We start from the raw sequence: 15,036 nt of genomic DNA, 5'->3' as shown, positions 1-15,036 counted from the left end.
CTGTGATTCATACTGTTGGGAATACAGGGGCTTGGAAACAGCCCTTGCCTCAAGCATGTGTACAAAGAAGAGCTTGGTTTATTTTACTTTTTTAACAGATTTATTGATAAATAATTTACCTGCCATATAAGTCACCCATTTAAAGTGTACAATCCAATGGCATTTAGTATATTCAGAGTTGCGCAACCATCATCACAAGCAACTTAAGAACATTTTTATCAGCCCATAAAGACCCCTTGTACCCCTTAGCCATAATTGTCTACCCCCACCCCCAGCCTCACACCTGCACCAGCCCTAGGCAACTGCAAATCTACTTTCTGTCGCTATAGACTTGCCTATTCTGGACATTTCATTTCATTTCATATAAGGAGAATTATGAAATATGCGGTTCTTTGTGACTGCTTCTTTCACTTAGCATAATGTTTTCAAGGTTCCTCCATGTTATAGCATGTGTTGGTTCTTCATTCCTTTTTATTGCCAAATAACATTCCATTGTATGACTATAGACATTTTTTTTTTTTTTTTTTTTTTTTTGAGACAGAGTCTCCTTCTGTTGCCCAGGCTGGAGTGCAGTGGTGCAATCTCAGCTCACTGCAACATCTGCCTCCCAGGTTAAATTGATTCTCCTGCCTCAGCCTCCTGAGAGCTGGGATTACAGGCTTGCGCCACCATGCCTGGTAATTTTTTTGTATTTTTAGTAGAGAAGAGTTTCACCATGTTGGCCAGGCTGGTCTTGAACTCCTGACCTCAAATGACCAGCCCGCCTCCGCCTCTCAAAGTGCTGGAATTACAGGCGTGAGACACCGTGCCCTGCCGACTATAGACATCTTATTTGGTGCGTATTTGGGTTGTTTTCACTTCTTGGCTGTTACGAATGACGCTTTTATGGGAACTTGTGTACATTTTTTTGTGTGGATATATGTTTTCATCTCTTGGATATATATAACTAGGAGTGGAATTGTTGAGTCATACTGTAACTCTATAACTTTTGGGAAGCCTCCAGGCTGTTTTTCAAGAAGTTGCATCCATTTTCCATTCTCCCCACCACCCCCTGGAAGTGTGTGAGGGTTCTGGTTTCTTCACATCCTCACCAACACCTGTCTTTTTGATTTTAGCTCACCTTGTGTGTATGAGGTCGCATCTTTATCATTTTGCTTTGCATGTCCCTGATGGCTGATCATGTTGATCACCTTTCCATGTGCTTATTGGTTTTTAAAAAATGTCTATTTGGACCTGATATGGTTTGGATCTGTGCTCCTACCAAATGTCATATAGAATTGTAATCCCCAGTGTTGGAGGTGGGGCCTGGTGGGAGGTAATTGAATCATGGGGCCAAATTCTCATGAATGGGTTAGCACCATTCCCTCGGTGCTGTTCTCCTGATCGTGAGTGAGTTATCGTGAGATCTTTTTTAAATGTGTGTAGGACCTCCCCACTCTCTCTCTTCCTCCTGCTCTGGCCATATGAGTTGTTTGCTCCCCCTTTGCCTTCTGCCATCATTGAAAGCTCCCTGAGGCTTCCCCAGAAGCTGCTATGCTTCCTGTGTAGCTGGGAGAACCATGAGCCAATTAAGCCTCTTTTCTTTATAAATTATCCTGTCTCAGGTATTTCTTTATAGCAATGTGAGAATGGACTAATACAAAACCTTTTGCTGATTTGTCTTTTGATTATTAGGTTGTAAAAGTTCTTTTTATTTATTTATTTATTTATTTATTTTTTGTAGAGATGAGGTCTCACTATGTTGCCCAGGTGGGTCTTGAATTCCTGGGCTCAGGTGATCCTCCTACCTTGTCCTCCCAAAGTACTGAGATTACAGGCATGAGCCACAGTGCTCTGCCAGGTTGCAAGGATTCTTTACATATTCTCCATACTAGTCCCTTTGGCTGGGGTATTTTTAAGGATCTTTAGAAAGGTCATGTCATAACTTCCTTGTTCCTGTGTTTACTGGCTGAAGAATTGCATCAGAAACAAATCACTGGCTCTCATTCCACGAGGTGGAGCTGACACCCCTTGGAAGCACCAGCTGACATGCATTCCTAGTGCTGGTGAAGACACACAGGATCCTTTTGACTCCCTTTCCCCTTTTCTCTCTTTTCGGCTTCACTGAAATCAGACAACCTCAAGTGCATAGAGTGGAGGGCACGCCAGGATCCCCTGCGGGATTGTTTCAATCCCCACAGTCTCGCCTGCCTCCAAGAGTTGGATATGTTTTCCTTTTCCTCCCCTGCCCCCACGTCCCACTTTCTTTTGAAAACCACTGTCCCAAGGAATACTTTGGAGAGTCATCCTGGCATGGCATGAAATGGCCTCTGGGTGGCAGCAAATCTGAGACGAAGACCTGGGATTGGCGGCAGTGACCAGTGCCGAATCTCAGACAAAGAAAAGAACATTCTCTTCTCGCTGGCAGTTGCACCTGAAGCCGGGTTAGGTGGTCAGTTTGTTCTCCAGCTGAAGCCAAGAGTGTCATGTAGTGAGACACGATCATGCCCTGAGGGAGGAAGGAAGGAATAGTGGCATCTTTTTGTCTCCCAGAAAGATCTTGGCAGCATCATTCAGTGTTTATTAAGTTCTAATGTTGAGCCAGGCATTGTGCTACGCATTTTATATTCCTTGTCTCATTAATCCTCACCATAATCTTATGGGTTAGGTACAGTGGATCGTTATTTTCCAAATAAGGAAAGTGAGCGCAGGTAGATTAACTTGCCAGCTATCACCCAGCTAGCAGGTGGCAGAACTGGGATTAAAACCCAGGCCATCTGACTTCAACACCTGTATGCTTAAACAACTCCCTCTTGGTGCACAGAGCACCCAAGCTTTTGAATTCAAATCCTATGGATGTTCATTTTCACATTGTCGATTTCCATAGAAATTTGCATGAGACACAGCTGAACTGTAGAAGAAAGAGCCCCTAGCATGTATTAGAAAACCGGCACTGAGATGTATTGCAGCACGCACAGGTTTTGAGCGACTTCGGTCAATTACATCATCCTTCTCTAAATTTCCTTATTGCACAACAGACGTAGAGATAGCATACCCACGTCATAGGGTTATTGTGAGGGTCAAATGAGATGATTGCTGTATGATTTGGAAAATCTAAAGTTTGAAAAGTCAGGGATTGTTATTCTTACTGCATTGTTCAGTTAATTCAGGTCAAATCCTGTAATTAACAGCCATAAACTTAGATAACAAGAGTTCTGAGTCTTAGCCAAGAAGCTTAGGGTTGTCTTACTTGTGAGCAATATTCAAGACAATAGACATGGGGTACCACCCAAGTGTTGGGTGCTTTGTACCTGGTTAATTCTGGAATCCTATCTATCTCTCTCCACTCCCCAGTCACCAGCTTGAATCTTGGCTCTTTTTTCCTCCCCCCACCCTCCGAATTTGTACTGACTGGGCTGGCTGAGCCTTTATCTTCTGCATGACCCCTGGCAGGAGTGTATGGTTCTTTGCGGCAGAGATGGGATATGTTCGCCAAATGTCCACACACTAATTGGTTGGGTGAGTGAAATGTGAGCAGGAGTGACATGTGTTCCCTTTAGGCTGAGGCAGCAAAGAGCCAGTGCTCCTCTTCCACCTCTCCCTTCCCCTGTTGGAGGCCTGCTATCAGATGGAAGAGGGCCACTTGCCCCACATTAGTCCATAACATGAGCAGGACATAAATCTTGGTTGTGATAAGCTACTGAAATTTGAGGGTTTATTTGTTCAGAGTGTAGCTTAGTGTTACTTTGATGAATGTATTCCTTGATATGAGTCTACAAAGAGGTGAGGAGGAAGACCTTATTCCATGAATCAAGATATGACATGTTCAAGGGAGAAGGAGAAAATTGGTGTAGACAGGGCTGAGGTTCGTGTTCATAGGGCCCTAGAAGATAGTGGCTAAGGTCACACACTTTGAGTTGTGGCTCTGCCATTGACTGGCTGTGTGCCTTGGACAAGTTCCTGTCTCTGAGCCTTGGTTTCCTTCACTGTAAACTGTAGACAATAACAGCATCCAGACAATGGAATTGTGGAGACTGAATGAATACTTAGCTCAGGGTAAGTGCCTGGATAAGAATTAACCATGTTAAATATCAGTCATTGTTATAATAACAGAGGGCTGGGAAACTGATTTCAGGACAAGAAAAAGGGCTTTCTATATTTACAGTAATCTGGAGCCTAGGGTGGTAAATATGAGAAGATGAGAAGATAGAGTGTTCTGAGGGCACTCAGAACCAATTCATCCACCTTTCATTGCACTCCTCCATCTGTCTATCCACTCATCTATCCATCCATCCATCCATCCGTCCGTCCATCTGTCCATCTGTCCGTATATCCATCCATCTATCCCTCCATCCATCCAACAAACAAAACAATTAATAAATTGTTAATTTATTAATCTGTCAGTGAGTCTAACCAACAGGGAGATAGAGCCTGAAACACTAGCTTATGGGATAAATCTTTTATGGACCTGTTGCCTCTTTAACAGGAGGTAGAAAAAAATAGAAAAGTCAGGAAGGGAGCCAAGGCCAATGACGTCTCAATGGGAAGGGCAGCGACAGGAAACCAGCATCAAGGCTAAGTGCTTTTTCTTGGTGTGGGTTCTCTCTGGAGGAGGAGCGGGTGAGGGGAATCTCCAACCCAGGGCACCTTAGTCATGGAGTCTCTGGCTTTCACTCCACCAGGCTTCTGGGCTGGTGGAAGGAGAGCAGGATGATGGAAAGCCAGGCTATGCTCCACTCAAGTGAAATCTTAGAGCCACAGTGAGTGGGAAATGTTACCATGCGCAGCCTGTCATGGCCTCTGCAGCAACATCCCTTGCAGACTCTTCGGTGTGTTTGGACCTCCAGTGAACAGAGCTGTAAAGTCTGGGCAGAGTGAATGTGGTGGACTTTATGTGCTCTGTGTCCATTGCCCTGTCTCCTGGTTGCTGAGCCCACTTTAAACCCATAGGTTCAGTGGGACTGATTCTATTTCCAGCTCCAGGAATGGGCAAGTGATGTATGTTTGATAAATTACAGTGTTGATTCTTGAAGGCCACAGTGATTGGCCCAGGGGTGGGCATGTGACCAAACTGGTCCCATGAAATTCTATTGGTAAGCCTTTTTTTTTTTTTTTTTTTTTACTATAATAATTTTGGCATCTATTGGTGAACTTTTATTTGAACTATTGGGGAATAGAATCTCTCTTAATAGACTCATAGTTAGAAGGATATGACCTAGAGCTTTTGGAAGTTAGTAAGTATAGATAAAGCCTGCCTGAGAGTGAGGCTAACACAGCAAAGCATAGTGTTGAGAGAAAGACAGAGGCCACATCCTGCAGCCATTACATGTGAGACCCTGGATCCCACCATACCTGAAGGCAGCTGACTTTTTCAGTTATTTGAGAGTTCTGACTGGTACACTGGCATGGTTTTCTAAAGAACATCTTTGGCTTTCTGAACATGATGAGATGGAGAATCTCACCACTAGCATGCATATCCACATTCCATCTTTCCAAGCTTCCACATTTTACAATGGACAAATTAGTCTGCACCAGTTTCGGAGCTGTGCTCCTGGGATAGAAAAACAAACAGGACCTGGGCCTTATCACAGTCACAGTTTAGAAGGGGTGACAAACATAACCAGAACAGTTCAGCATAAGATGATAAGAGATAAAAACTAAGTGTCCTGGGAACTAAGAAGAGAAAGAAAGCCTGAATCTCAGAGGGAGAGGAGTGTCAATTAAAGCTATTTAGAGGAGATAATATTTATTCATTCATTCAATAGGTATTTACTGAGCATCTACTGTGTGCCACAAACTGTTCTAGGCACTGGTGTTATAGTGGTGATCACAGACAGATATGGTCCCTGACCTAAAGGAACTGATAGTCTATGAGAACAGGAGCATCAGATTTCTCAGAATAACCCTGGGGGCAGGGCAGGAATATGGTGCTATGAGAATAAATAACAAGGGAACCAGACTTGACTTTGGGATCTATGGGAGGCTTCCCTGAAGATGAAATGCTTCAGCTGATAGTTGAAGGAGAAGCAGGAATTAACTAGGCCAAGTGGAATGAGTGTGGAGGTGGGGAAGCATCCTTAGCAGAGGAAACATCACCTCCAAAGGTTCTGTAGAAGGAAGGAGCAAAAGGTGCAAGGGAAGGAGCAAAAGGTGCAAATAACTATTATAATAAGACCCATGTGTCTGGAGCACAGAGCGAGGAGAGGGTAAGAGATGAAGCTGGAGAAATAGACAAGAGTCAGACTCTAAGGGCCTTAAAACCCATTGCCTTCCTATGGGTTTTTGGTCTGTCTTTGATACTGGATCTGGAAGGATAAATGAGCAAATGGCACACCAGGAGGAAGAAATGGCATGTGCAAAGGCAAAGCTGTGTGAGGCTTAGAGATCACCCCATAGCTATGTGTGCTTGAAGTGCCAGGGAGCATCATGGGGCCAGACTGTAAAAGACCTTGTCTGCCCAGCTAAGGCTCATGATATTCTCTTGCTGGTTCTTGTCTTGACCTGCCCTCCCTACTCCCTGCCTGTTGATGACATATCTTTTTTCTAACATACCTCCATAGCTCCTCTCCCTCCGAGTAGTATTTCAACTAACTCTTGATGCAAAATAAGCTATCCCTAGATTTAATGGCTTAAAACAACAATGACTTATGCTTTCTCATTATTCTTTGGGTCAGGAATTTGGGCAGGGTTCAGCTGGGTGGTTCTTCTGCTCTAGTTACTCACTCAGTTGCATTTATCTGGAAGCTGGGCCTGGGATGGGAAGCTTAAGAAGGCTTCAGGCATGTATCTGGTACCTTGGTACTCTTCCACTTGGCTTCCCTCTCTCTCCATGTGTCCCTGTCCATAGCTACCTTGGGCTTCCTTGCAGCATGGTGGACCCAAGGTAACTAGACTTTTACATGGTGGCTAGCTTTCAAGAAAGAGGTAGCAGAGCTGCTAGTCCTCTTTGGTCTGGGTTCAGAATGGTCACAGTGTCACTTCTGTCATATTTCAGTCACTAGAGCAAATCAAAAGGCCACCCCAAGTTGAAGAGGAGGAAAAAAAGACCTAACTTCTTGATGTGAGGAGTTGTGAGCAAGAGCAGAGAGGGAAGGAATCTATGGCACCATTTTTATATACTACTGACCACACCCAGAACCTTTCAAACTCCATCTCTACACCCACTAAGCAGTGTGACTGCTGAGCCTACTCATTCCAGAACTCTGCTCTAAGATCTCTGGGGTAGTGGGATCTTTTTCCAGTTACCCCTTCTGCATGCTAATGTTGAAAAAACATGGATGCATCAGCACCAGCTCTGCCATATGCTAGGTGGTGACTTTTGATGAGTTACTTCATTTCACTTTGCATAGGTTCAGCATGAATGAAATACCCTTTTGTGTGTGTGTGTGTGCGTGTGTCGGAGACGTTTTTGGGTATAGCAATAGTTTTTGTTTATTTTCATACTCAGAGTAAAGCTTTGTTATTAATTTTACATAATCACCAAACAAATAGAATGAATTATCTGGCTTTTTTTTTTTTTGAGATGGAGCCTTGCTCTGTCATCCAGGCTGGAGTGCAGTGGTGCTATCTGGGCTCACTGCAACCTCTGACTCTTGGGTTCAAGCAATTCTCCTGCCTCAGACTCCTTAGTAGCTGGGATTACAGGTGTGCACCACCACGCCCAGCTAGTTTTTTGTATTTTTAGCAGAGACAGGGTTTCACCATGTTGGCTAGGCTGGTCTCAAACTCCTGATCTCAAGTGATCTATCCACCTTTGCCTCCCAAAGTGCTGGGATTACAGGCGTGAGTCACTGTGCCCAGCCTGATCTGGCTCTTATCCTGAGAAGTTAGGACCCATGATCCTTAGCTCCATGGCTTCCTTAACCCAGATGTTTTAAAAATCACTCTGAGTATCATTTTTCTTAACTATAAATGGGATAATAACACCAATTTGTTATCACAGGCCTGTTGTGGGGATGCAATGAGAAGGTAGTCAGTAAATTTCAGTGAATTAAAAAAAAAATCTTTAGAGACAGGGTCTAGCTCTGTTGCCCAGGCTGGAGTGCAGTGGCACAATCATAGCTCACTGTAAACTCAAATTCCTGAGCTCAAGTTATCCTCCTGCCTCTGCCTTCTGAGTAGCTAGGACTACAGGCACACGCCACCACACCCGGCAATTTTTATTTTTATTTTTGTAGAGACAGGATCTTGCTATGTTGCTCAGGCTAATTGCAATGATTAATAATGCTTCCCTTCCCCACAGGCCCATCCCCATCATCTCAGTGGACAGTGGTTTAGGCTGTCATTTGGTCTCCAGAGTTCCCACTTTCATCAACACTCCTTTCCACTCATCAGCTCCTTACAGTTCTGCCCCCAGAACCTCGCTCCCACTGACATCTCCAGGTGGCCAAGAAATGACTTGAGCAAGAAGGATGGAGGCAGACAGAGGGTGTTATGGGATGAACTGTTCCCTATGCCCCCCAATTCACATATTGAGGTTCTAACTCCCAGTACCTCACACTGAGACTGTATTTAGAGATAGAGTCTTTAAAGAGGTCATTGAATTAAAATGATATCATTAGGGTGGGCCCTGATCCAGTACTATCGGGGTCCTCCTAAGATGAGATTTGGATATAGACCTGTACAGAGGGAAGAGGATGTGAAGACATGGGAAGACTGAGGCCATCTACAAGCCAACAAAATGGGCCTGGGACAGATCTTTCCCTCATGGCCCTAAGAAAGAATCAACTTTGCTGACATCTTGATCTGGGACTTCTGGCCTCCAGAACTGTGAGAAAATAAATTTATATTGTTTAAGCCCTCTGTTCTGTGTTGCTTTTTTATGGCAGCACTAGCAAAGGAATACAGGGTGATAGTAAGAGGCACAGAAAGGCACCTGTGTCCCCCAGCAATCCCCTGAGGCTGGGAGAGGGGCTGTACTCTCCTGTCCTTGGATGCGGGTGAGAGAAGGAGATAAATAGGCCCTGGGAACAAAGAGCTCTGCCCTCCTGCTTCCTGCATCTGTCCTGGGATGTGGGCAGGTTAATGGTGACATCTCTGAAGCCAGGCTGGAGTCAGACTTCCTGGGCTCTGATGTCCTGACTCCACTACCTCCTGGCTGTGTGAGTTTGGGAAAGTTGCTTACCCTCTGTGTGCTTTACCTTCATCATCACTAAAATGGGAATCATATGTGTACCTACCCTACTGAGTTGTGGAGATTACAGGAGAGTGCCTGGCATACAGGTAAGACCAAAGAGGACTAGCAGCTTCACCACCTCTTTCTTGGAAGCCAGCCACCATGTAAAACTCTACTTACCCTGGGTTCACCATGCTGTAAGAAAGCCCAAGGTAGCAATGGACAAGGAACATGGAGAGAGAGGGAGGCCAAGTGCAAGAGCACCAAGGGCTGTGCTATGTAAGGGCTAGTGAGCGTTGGGATTACTCCCATCGCAGAACCTCACTCTTAACATGGGAGGCACATTCCTGGCCTCCTTAGATTATGCTAAATCTGAAATGAGACATGAGGTGTAAAGGAGTCTACAGATGTTAGTTCTTGAATTATTCCCTTAGTTCAAGTCCTAGTTCTTAGTTCTGCCTTTCAGGCAGTCAGGTAACCTATGGATTTTAGTTTGCCTTCTTGCATTAATAAAAGGGCTCAGCCGACTCCTTGTGCCACCGCCTGCCCCATGGAACCCTTGTGAAATTCAAATGAGATAGTGATTTTGAAACTGCTTCATAGAACTGTAAAGCCCTGTAACAGAATGAATTTATACATACTCCTCAAAAAACGTTACTAAGAGCTAATATTTATAGTGTGATTACCATTATTGGCATTCTTCCAAGTATCTTACACACATTTCTCATTTAGTCTTTACAAAAACTCTGGGCTGGATCCTGTTATTTCCCATTTTATAGATGAGGAAACTGAGGATGAGGAGGTTCAGTAACTTGCCCAGGGTCACCAGTAAGCGGTGGAGCTGGGATTGCAGCCTTTAGTCGAATCAGGGTTCACACCCTCAATCACAGGGCCAGTGCTGTCCCGTGGAACATCTTGTGATGATGGAGATGCTCTGTAGCTGCCCTGTCCAATACAGTAGGCTTGCTGAGCACTTGAAATTGCCTAGTGTGACAGAGAAATGGAATTTTTAATCTAATTTAATTTTAATTGATTGAAATTGAAATTTAAACTGCTCCATGTGTCTTGTAGCTACTGTATTGGATAGGCACAGCACTAGGTACCCTGTCTACACATTTTTGTGCAAAAGCTAAATTTCAGAGAGCATGCAGGTGAGAAAACAGAAGATTGTCCAGGTCCTCACAGCTACCAGCCACAAAGCTGGGACCTCAACTTTGCTCTTGGCATTGATTCCAGGCTTCAAGCCAGACCCGACTCTTCCTTGATGAACCAGTAAAGAACAGGCTGTAACTTCCCATACCTGAGAGGCTACAAAAGTCGGGATTTTTCCCGTGGCAAGGATCAGAACTTCTGCATTCCCATGGGGAAGTGGCCACAGTGGTTGAGGGCCCCTCCCTTGCTCTGCTGCTCTCCTTGCTCCCTCCATCCCCAGGCCCTGAGCTCTGCTCCCCCTGCAAGGCAGACAGAGGCTGGAAGGGAAGCTGAGGCCACGCATGCCTGCATTTCCTCTCTGAGCTGGAAGCTGAGCTGGCGGGCATTCAAGGTTTAATTAGCTGAAATAACTGCACATAATAATCTTTAAAATGATAGTGGTTAGAGTTCAGGCCTCACTGCTTCTGATTATTCAGTTGCCCTGCATGAGTGTCCTGTTGCCAGCTCAGCCGTGCCAATGAAGCTACCAGGCTGAGTGGGATGATTCTGGCATGCCCTGTTGAAGCAATCCTCCTGCCATTCATTTGTCGTGTGATGGGAGAGGAAAGGCTCAATGTCTTCGGGGCTCACCTCTGCATCTGTGTGAGGGAGATTGTACCAGTCAAGCAGGTGGGTACAAGAGGAGTCAGCTCAGGCTTCACAAAACCATCAAATACTCCCAAATAACCAGCTGTGTGAATGTCACAGATAAGGGGACACTGGCTTTCACTGCTCAGTGACCGTGAGCACGACACGTCATGTCTGTAAGCCTGTTTCCTTCTCTGGAAAATGGGAAGTGCTCACTTTTCAAGATTGTCCTGGAGGATCAATAGGCATATATATATGCAACACTTAGTCTAAGGGCCTGGCACATAGTAAATGCTCAACAATTAGTACCTTCTTCTTTTTTGGTTTTCTCTGTTCTTTCTGCTGTATCTTTGTAAACTTTCCTACTGCAGAATGAGAGCGGAGGACTTGGTCAGCAGGTTGAAAGGGGCTGATGCCCCAGAAACAGTTATTTCCCCAATGCCTGCCAACACTTTCTCTAAGGGACAGAGATTTTAGCAAGTGTTGGGGCCTGTGGGTGGGACCCCTGTGAGGACAGGTCGTGTGTGTTCTTCCCTAGAAACCCCTAGCAAGGGAGAGGACTCCAAAGCTAACAGATTACTTTTTGTAGTAGAATTATTAGGTTGAACCATAGGAAATTACCTTTTTTTCCCCACCATTTTATTTATTTATTTTTTAACATTTATTTTGCATTCAGGGGAACGTGTGCAGGATGTGCATGTTTGTGACGCAGGCAAACTTGTGTCATGGGGGTTGTTGTACACATTATTTCATCACCCAGGTATTAAGCCTAGTATCCATTAGTTATTTTTCCCAGTCCTCTCCCTCTTCTTACCCTCCATCCTCTGAAAGGTCACAGTGCGCATTATTCCCCTCTATGTGTCCATGTGTTCTCATCATCTAGTTCCCATTTACAAGCGAGAACATAAATGGTATTTGGTTTTCTGTTCCTGCATTAGTTTGCTAAGGATAATGGCTGCCAGCTCCATCCATGTTCCTGCAAAGAACATTATCTCATTCTTTTTTATGGCTGCATAGTATTCCATGATGTATATGTGCCACATTTTCTTTATCCAGTCTATCATTGATGGACATGTAGGTTGATTCCATGTCTTTGCTATTGTGAATAGTGCTGCAATGAACATACACATGCATGTCTCTTTATAATAGAACCATTTATATTTCTTTGAGTATATACCCAGTAATTGGATTGCTGGGTTGAATTGTTATTGGTAGGAGGGTGTTCAGGTTCTTGGCATTTTGAACAAAGAATTGGACAAAATGCAAAAACAAGGCAAGGAAAGAATGAAGCAACAAAAGCAGTGATTTACTGCAAATGAAAACACACTCCATGGGGTGGGAGCAGGCCCAAGCAAGTGGCTCAAGGGCCCCAGTTACAGAATTTTCTGGGGTTTCAATACCTTCTAGAGGTTTCCCATTTGTTACTTGGTGTATGTCCTATGTAAATGAAGAGGATGAAGTTAAGTTGCAAAGTCATTTACTGGTTGTATGCCCTATGTAAATGAAGATGATATTTCTTGTCATAGCTCAAGGGTTTCCATTTGATTTAGTTCTAGGAAGTTCTTAGGTTCCCTGCATCCAGGCCCTATTCTATTACCTCATTTCCCACCTGAAAGATGTGATCCCCATAAATCTTTATGGGAGGCAGAGGGACTGATGGTCTTTCCTCTGTAACTGCTTCATGTTGGCTTGGGATGTAGTCCCTACCTATTGGGAATCACAGAACTCTTGCCCTACTCTGTCTAGTGGAGACAGGGTAGATTCTTGATGGCAGGGTGTAGTGCCTTCACTTGGAACTTGCTGGAAACCTTGTCACATGATCATCTGAAGCTTGATGGTCTCTAGGCAAGAGGATGTGAATTTGGTTAAAAGATCGAATGGGAATATCGGGTGGATACCGATGCTGTCAAGAATGTTTATTATAGAGATGAATTGAAACATTCTGCTTAATTACTACAGAGGAAGTAATTCCATCTGTTTGGAAGGGGGCAATATAAAAATGGCCACTATTATCCAGAGCAGGTGATCTCTCCTTCCATGTTTTAACAAGTACCTTATCTCCTGGCCTGATTTTGGGTTGCTGGGATTGGCCAAGATTCAGCTATTGTTACATGTGCATATTCCTAAGTTAGGTTACAGTTTGCTCACAAGTTCTCAAATATAGAAGTACAGAGTCCTTCTCAGGCCATGGAATGCACAACCTTTAATAACAAGAGCTTTTAGGACTCAGGAAGGACAGGCAGCCATTCTGGTTCTCCATGAGTCCGTGCTTAACGTTGAACTTACGTCCTCTTGAATACCATTTGTTTCTCCAGTTTAGATGCATAGCACTGATAACTCATGGGTTATCATTGGTAATTTGACTTAGCCCATGGAGTTCATTCAAATTGTATGTCTAAACAATTTCAGTATCAGCTGATTTAGCATGCAAATCTGGCAATGTATTTTCTTGGTATTCATTTAGTTTTGGGTTAGTAGTTTTATACAAGGAAATTTGATTATTTCTGTGGTCTACAGTAACTTAACATAATAAACATTATAACTGATAGTATATACTCAGACATATTTAGAATTTTAGAAATCCCATACAATTTTGTAACATATATTAATATTCACTAAAATATAACCTGAAAAGGATTAAACATTTTTTTTTTTATTTTGACAGTGCTTCCCATGTAACTAAACATGTCAGATAATCCTGTTTACCTCTCTTTCAGATGCTTCAGGGGCCCTCTGTAGCATCCCAAAGTTAGATGTCAGAAATGACAATTTTAAAGCTGAAGTTTGATTTTGGGAAGTCTATTAAAGATGTTAAAGGTTTACAAAATTTACATTCCTATTTCTTCTTATAATCTTTTACCATTCATTCAACCAGTTTGCACAGAGAGATGGGGCAGAAGTCTGACTGGTAAGAAATTCTTACCTTATTGGTGGCATGTCAGGTTCAGGGTTCTCTTTCCCTGAGTGGCCCTAGCAACCCTGCTCAACTGTATGCAAACAAATGCATTGCCATGAATTAAGAATATTCACAAATAATTTACAAATTTTGGAGAAATTAGGCAGAGAGAGAAATATGACTCAAATGCTATTTACGAATGTATACTCAACGCACTTAAAGTATCAGGAAGCCTAATATCCAAAAAGTTAGTTTAAGGTTTAAGAAAAAGCTGTTGTGCTCCATCAGTTCTTGCAGGCTGGACAAAGGTAGTCTAGGAATTCCAGATAAATGAAATAAATGATTACTTGCTAGAAATGCATAGGAAACAAAGTAACTATTCACAGAACCAAATAAAATCCTTCTGCTAGAAAATAAAAAAGCGTCATGGCTAGCTGGGCATGGTAGCTCATGCCTGTAATCCCAGCACTTTGGGAGGCTGAGGTGGGTGGATCACCTGAGGTCAGGAGTTCGAGACCAGCCTGGGCAACATAGTGAAACCACGTCTCCACTAAAAGTACAAAAAATTAGCTGGGCATGGTGGCAAATGCCTGTAATCCCAGCTACTAGGGAGGCTGAGGCAGGAGAATCACTTGAACCTGGGAGGCAGAGGTTGCAGTGAGTCGAGATTGCACTATTGCACTCCAGCCTGAGCAACAAGTGTGAAACTCTGTCTCAAAAAAAAAAAAAAAAAAAAAAAGAAAGCATCATGGCTTTATAGATCTCCACACATAAGCAAAGCCCAGAGGAGAATAAATAGCAAACAAAAGAAAATTAGAAGCAAAAACAAATAAACAGAAAACCAACCATAAATTTTTCCTACTCAGTCTACCCTGGAGGCTACATTGTTACCCAGATGCCCTAAAAACCCACATAATGAATATTTTATTCCTGATACACAATTTAATATCCTTAAGTCCACTAATATCAACATACGTCCTGTGCAATCAAGAAATTTACTCTAGGCACATGACCAGTAAGTATTCCAGTGCCAGCACTATCCATGAAAAACAGTAAACATAGTGTGAAGCAAGCAGGTATGTGAAATTTGGCTCCACACTAAATCCAGCTCCATTCTTAATTATATTAAAAAAAGAATTGCCAAACAGCCAATACATTTCTTTACAATATTTCTTATTTTTCTTTAATCAAGATTAAGAGCTTTAACTATGAAAATGTTAATTAGTCAAATGTCTCCTATTCTCTATGAGGTTTTAAGGAATATTTT

At 43.3% G+C, this 15,036-nt stretch overlaps 1 long non-coding RNA gene across 1 annotated transcript in view; it reads left to right on the top strand.

The window, feature by feature from the left end:
* The first annotated feature begins 560 nt into the window (after positions 1-560).
* LOC134759339 (uncharacterized) overlaps positions 561-15,036 on the top strand; it is a 32,344-nt gene continuing 17,868 nt past the window's right edge. Inside the window, exon 1 of the long non-coding RNA XR_010135477.1 lies at positions 561-835. This is a non-coding gene — a long non-coding RNA (uncharacterized lncRNA). The remainder of the gene's footprint in view (positions 836-15,036) is intronic.

The sequence above is a fragment of the Gorilla gorilla genome, chromosome 9, assembly GCF_029281585.2.
Source record: "Gorilla gorilla gorilla isolate KB3781 chromosome 9, NHGRI_mGorGor1-v2.1_pri, whole genome shotgun sequence".
In the NCBI taxonomy this organism is placed as follows: Eukaryota; Metazoa; Chordata; class Mammalia; order Primates; family Hominidae; genus Gorilla; species Gorilla gorilla.
This window is presented reverse-complemented; position numbering and strand designations above follow the sequence as displayed.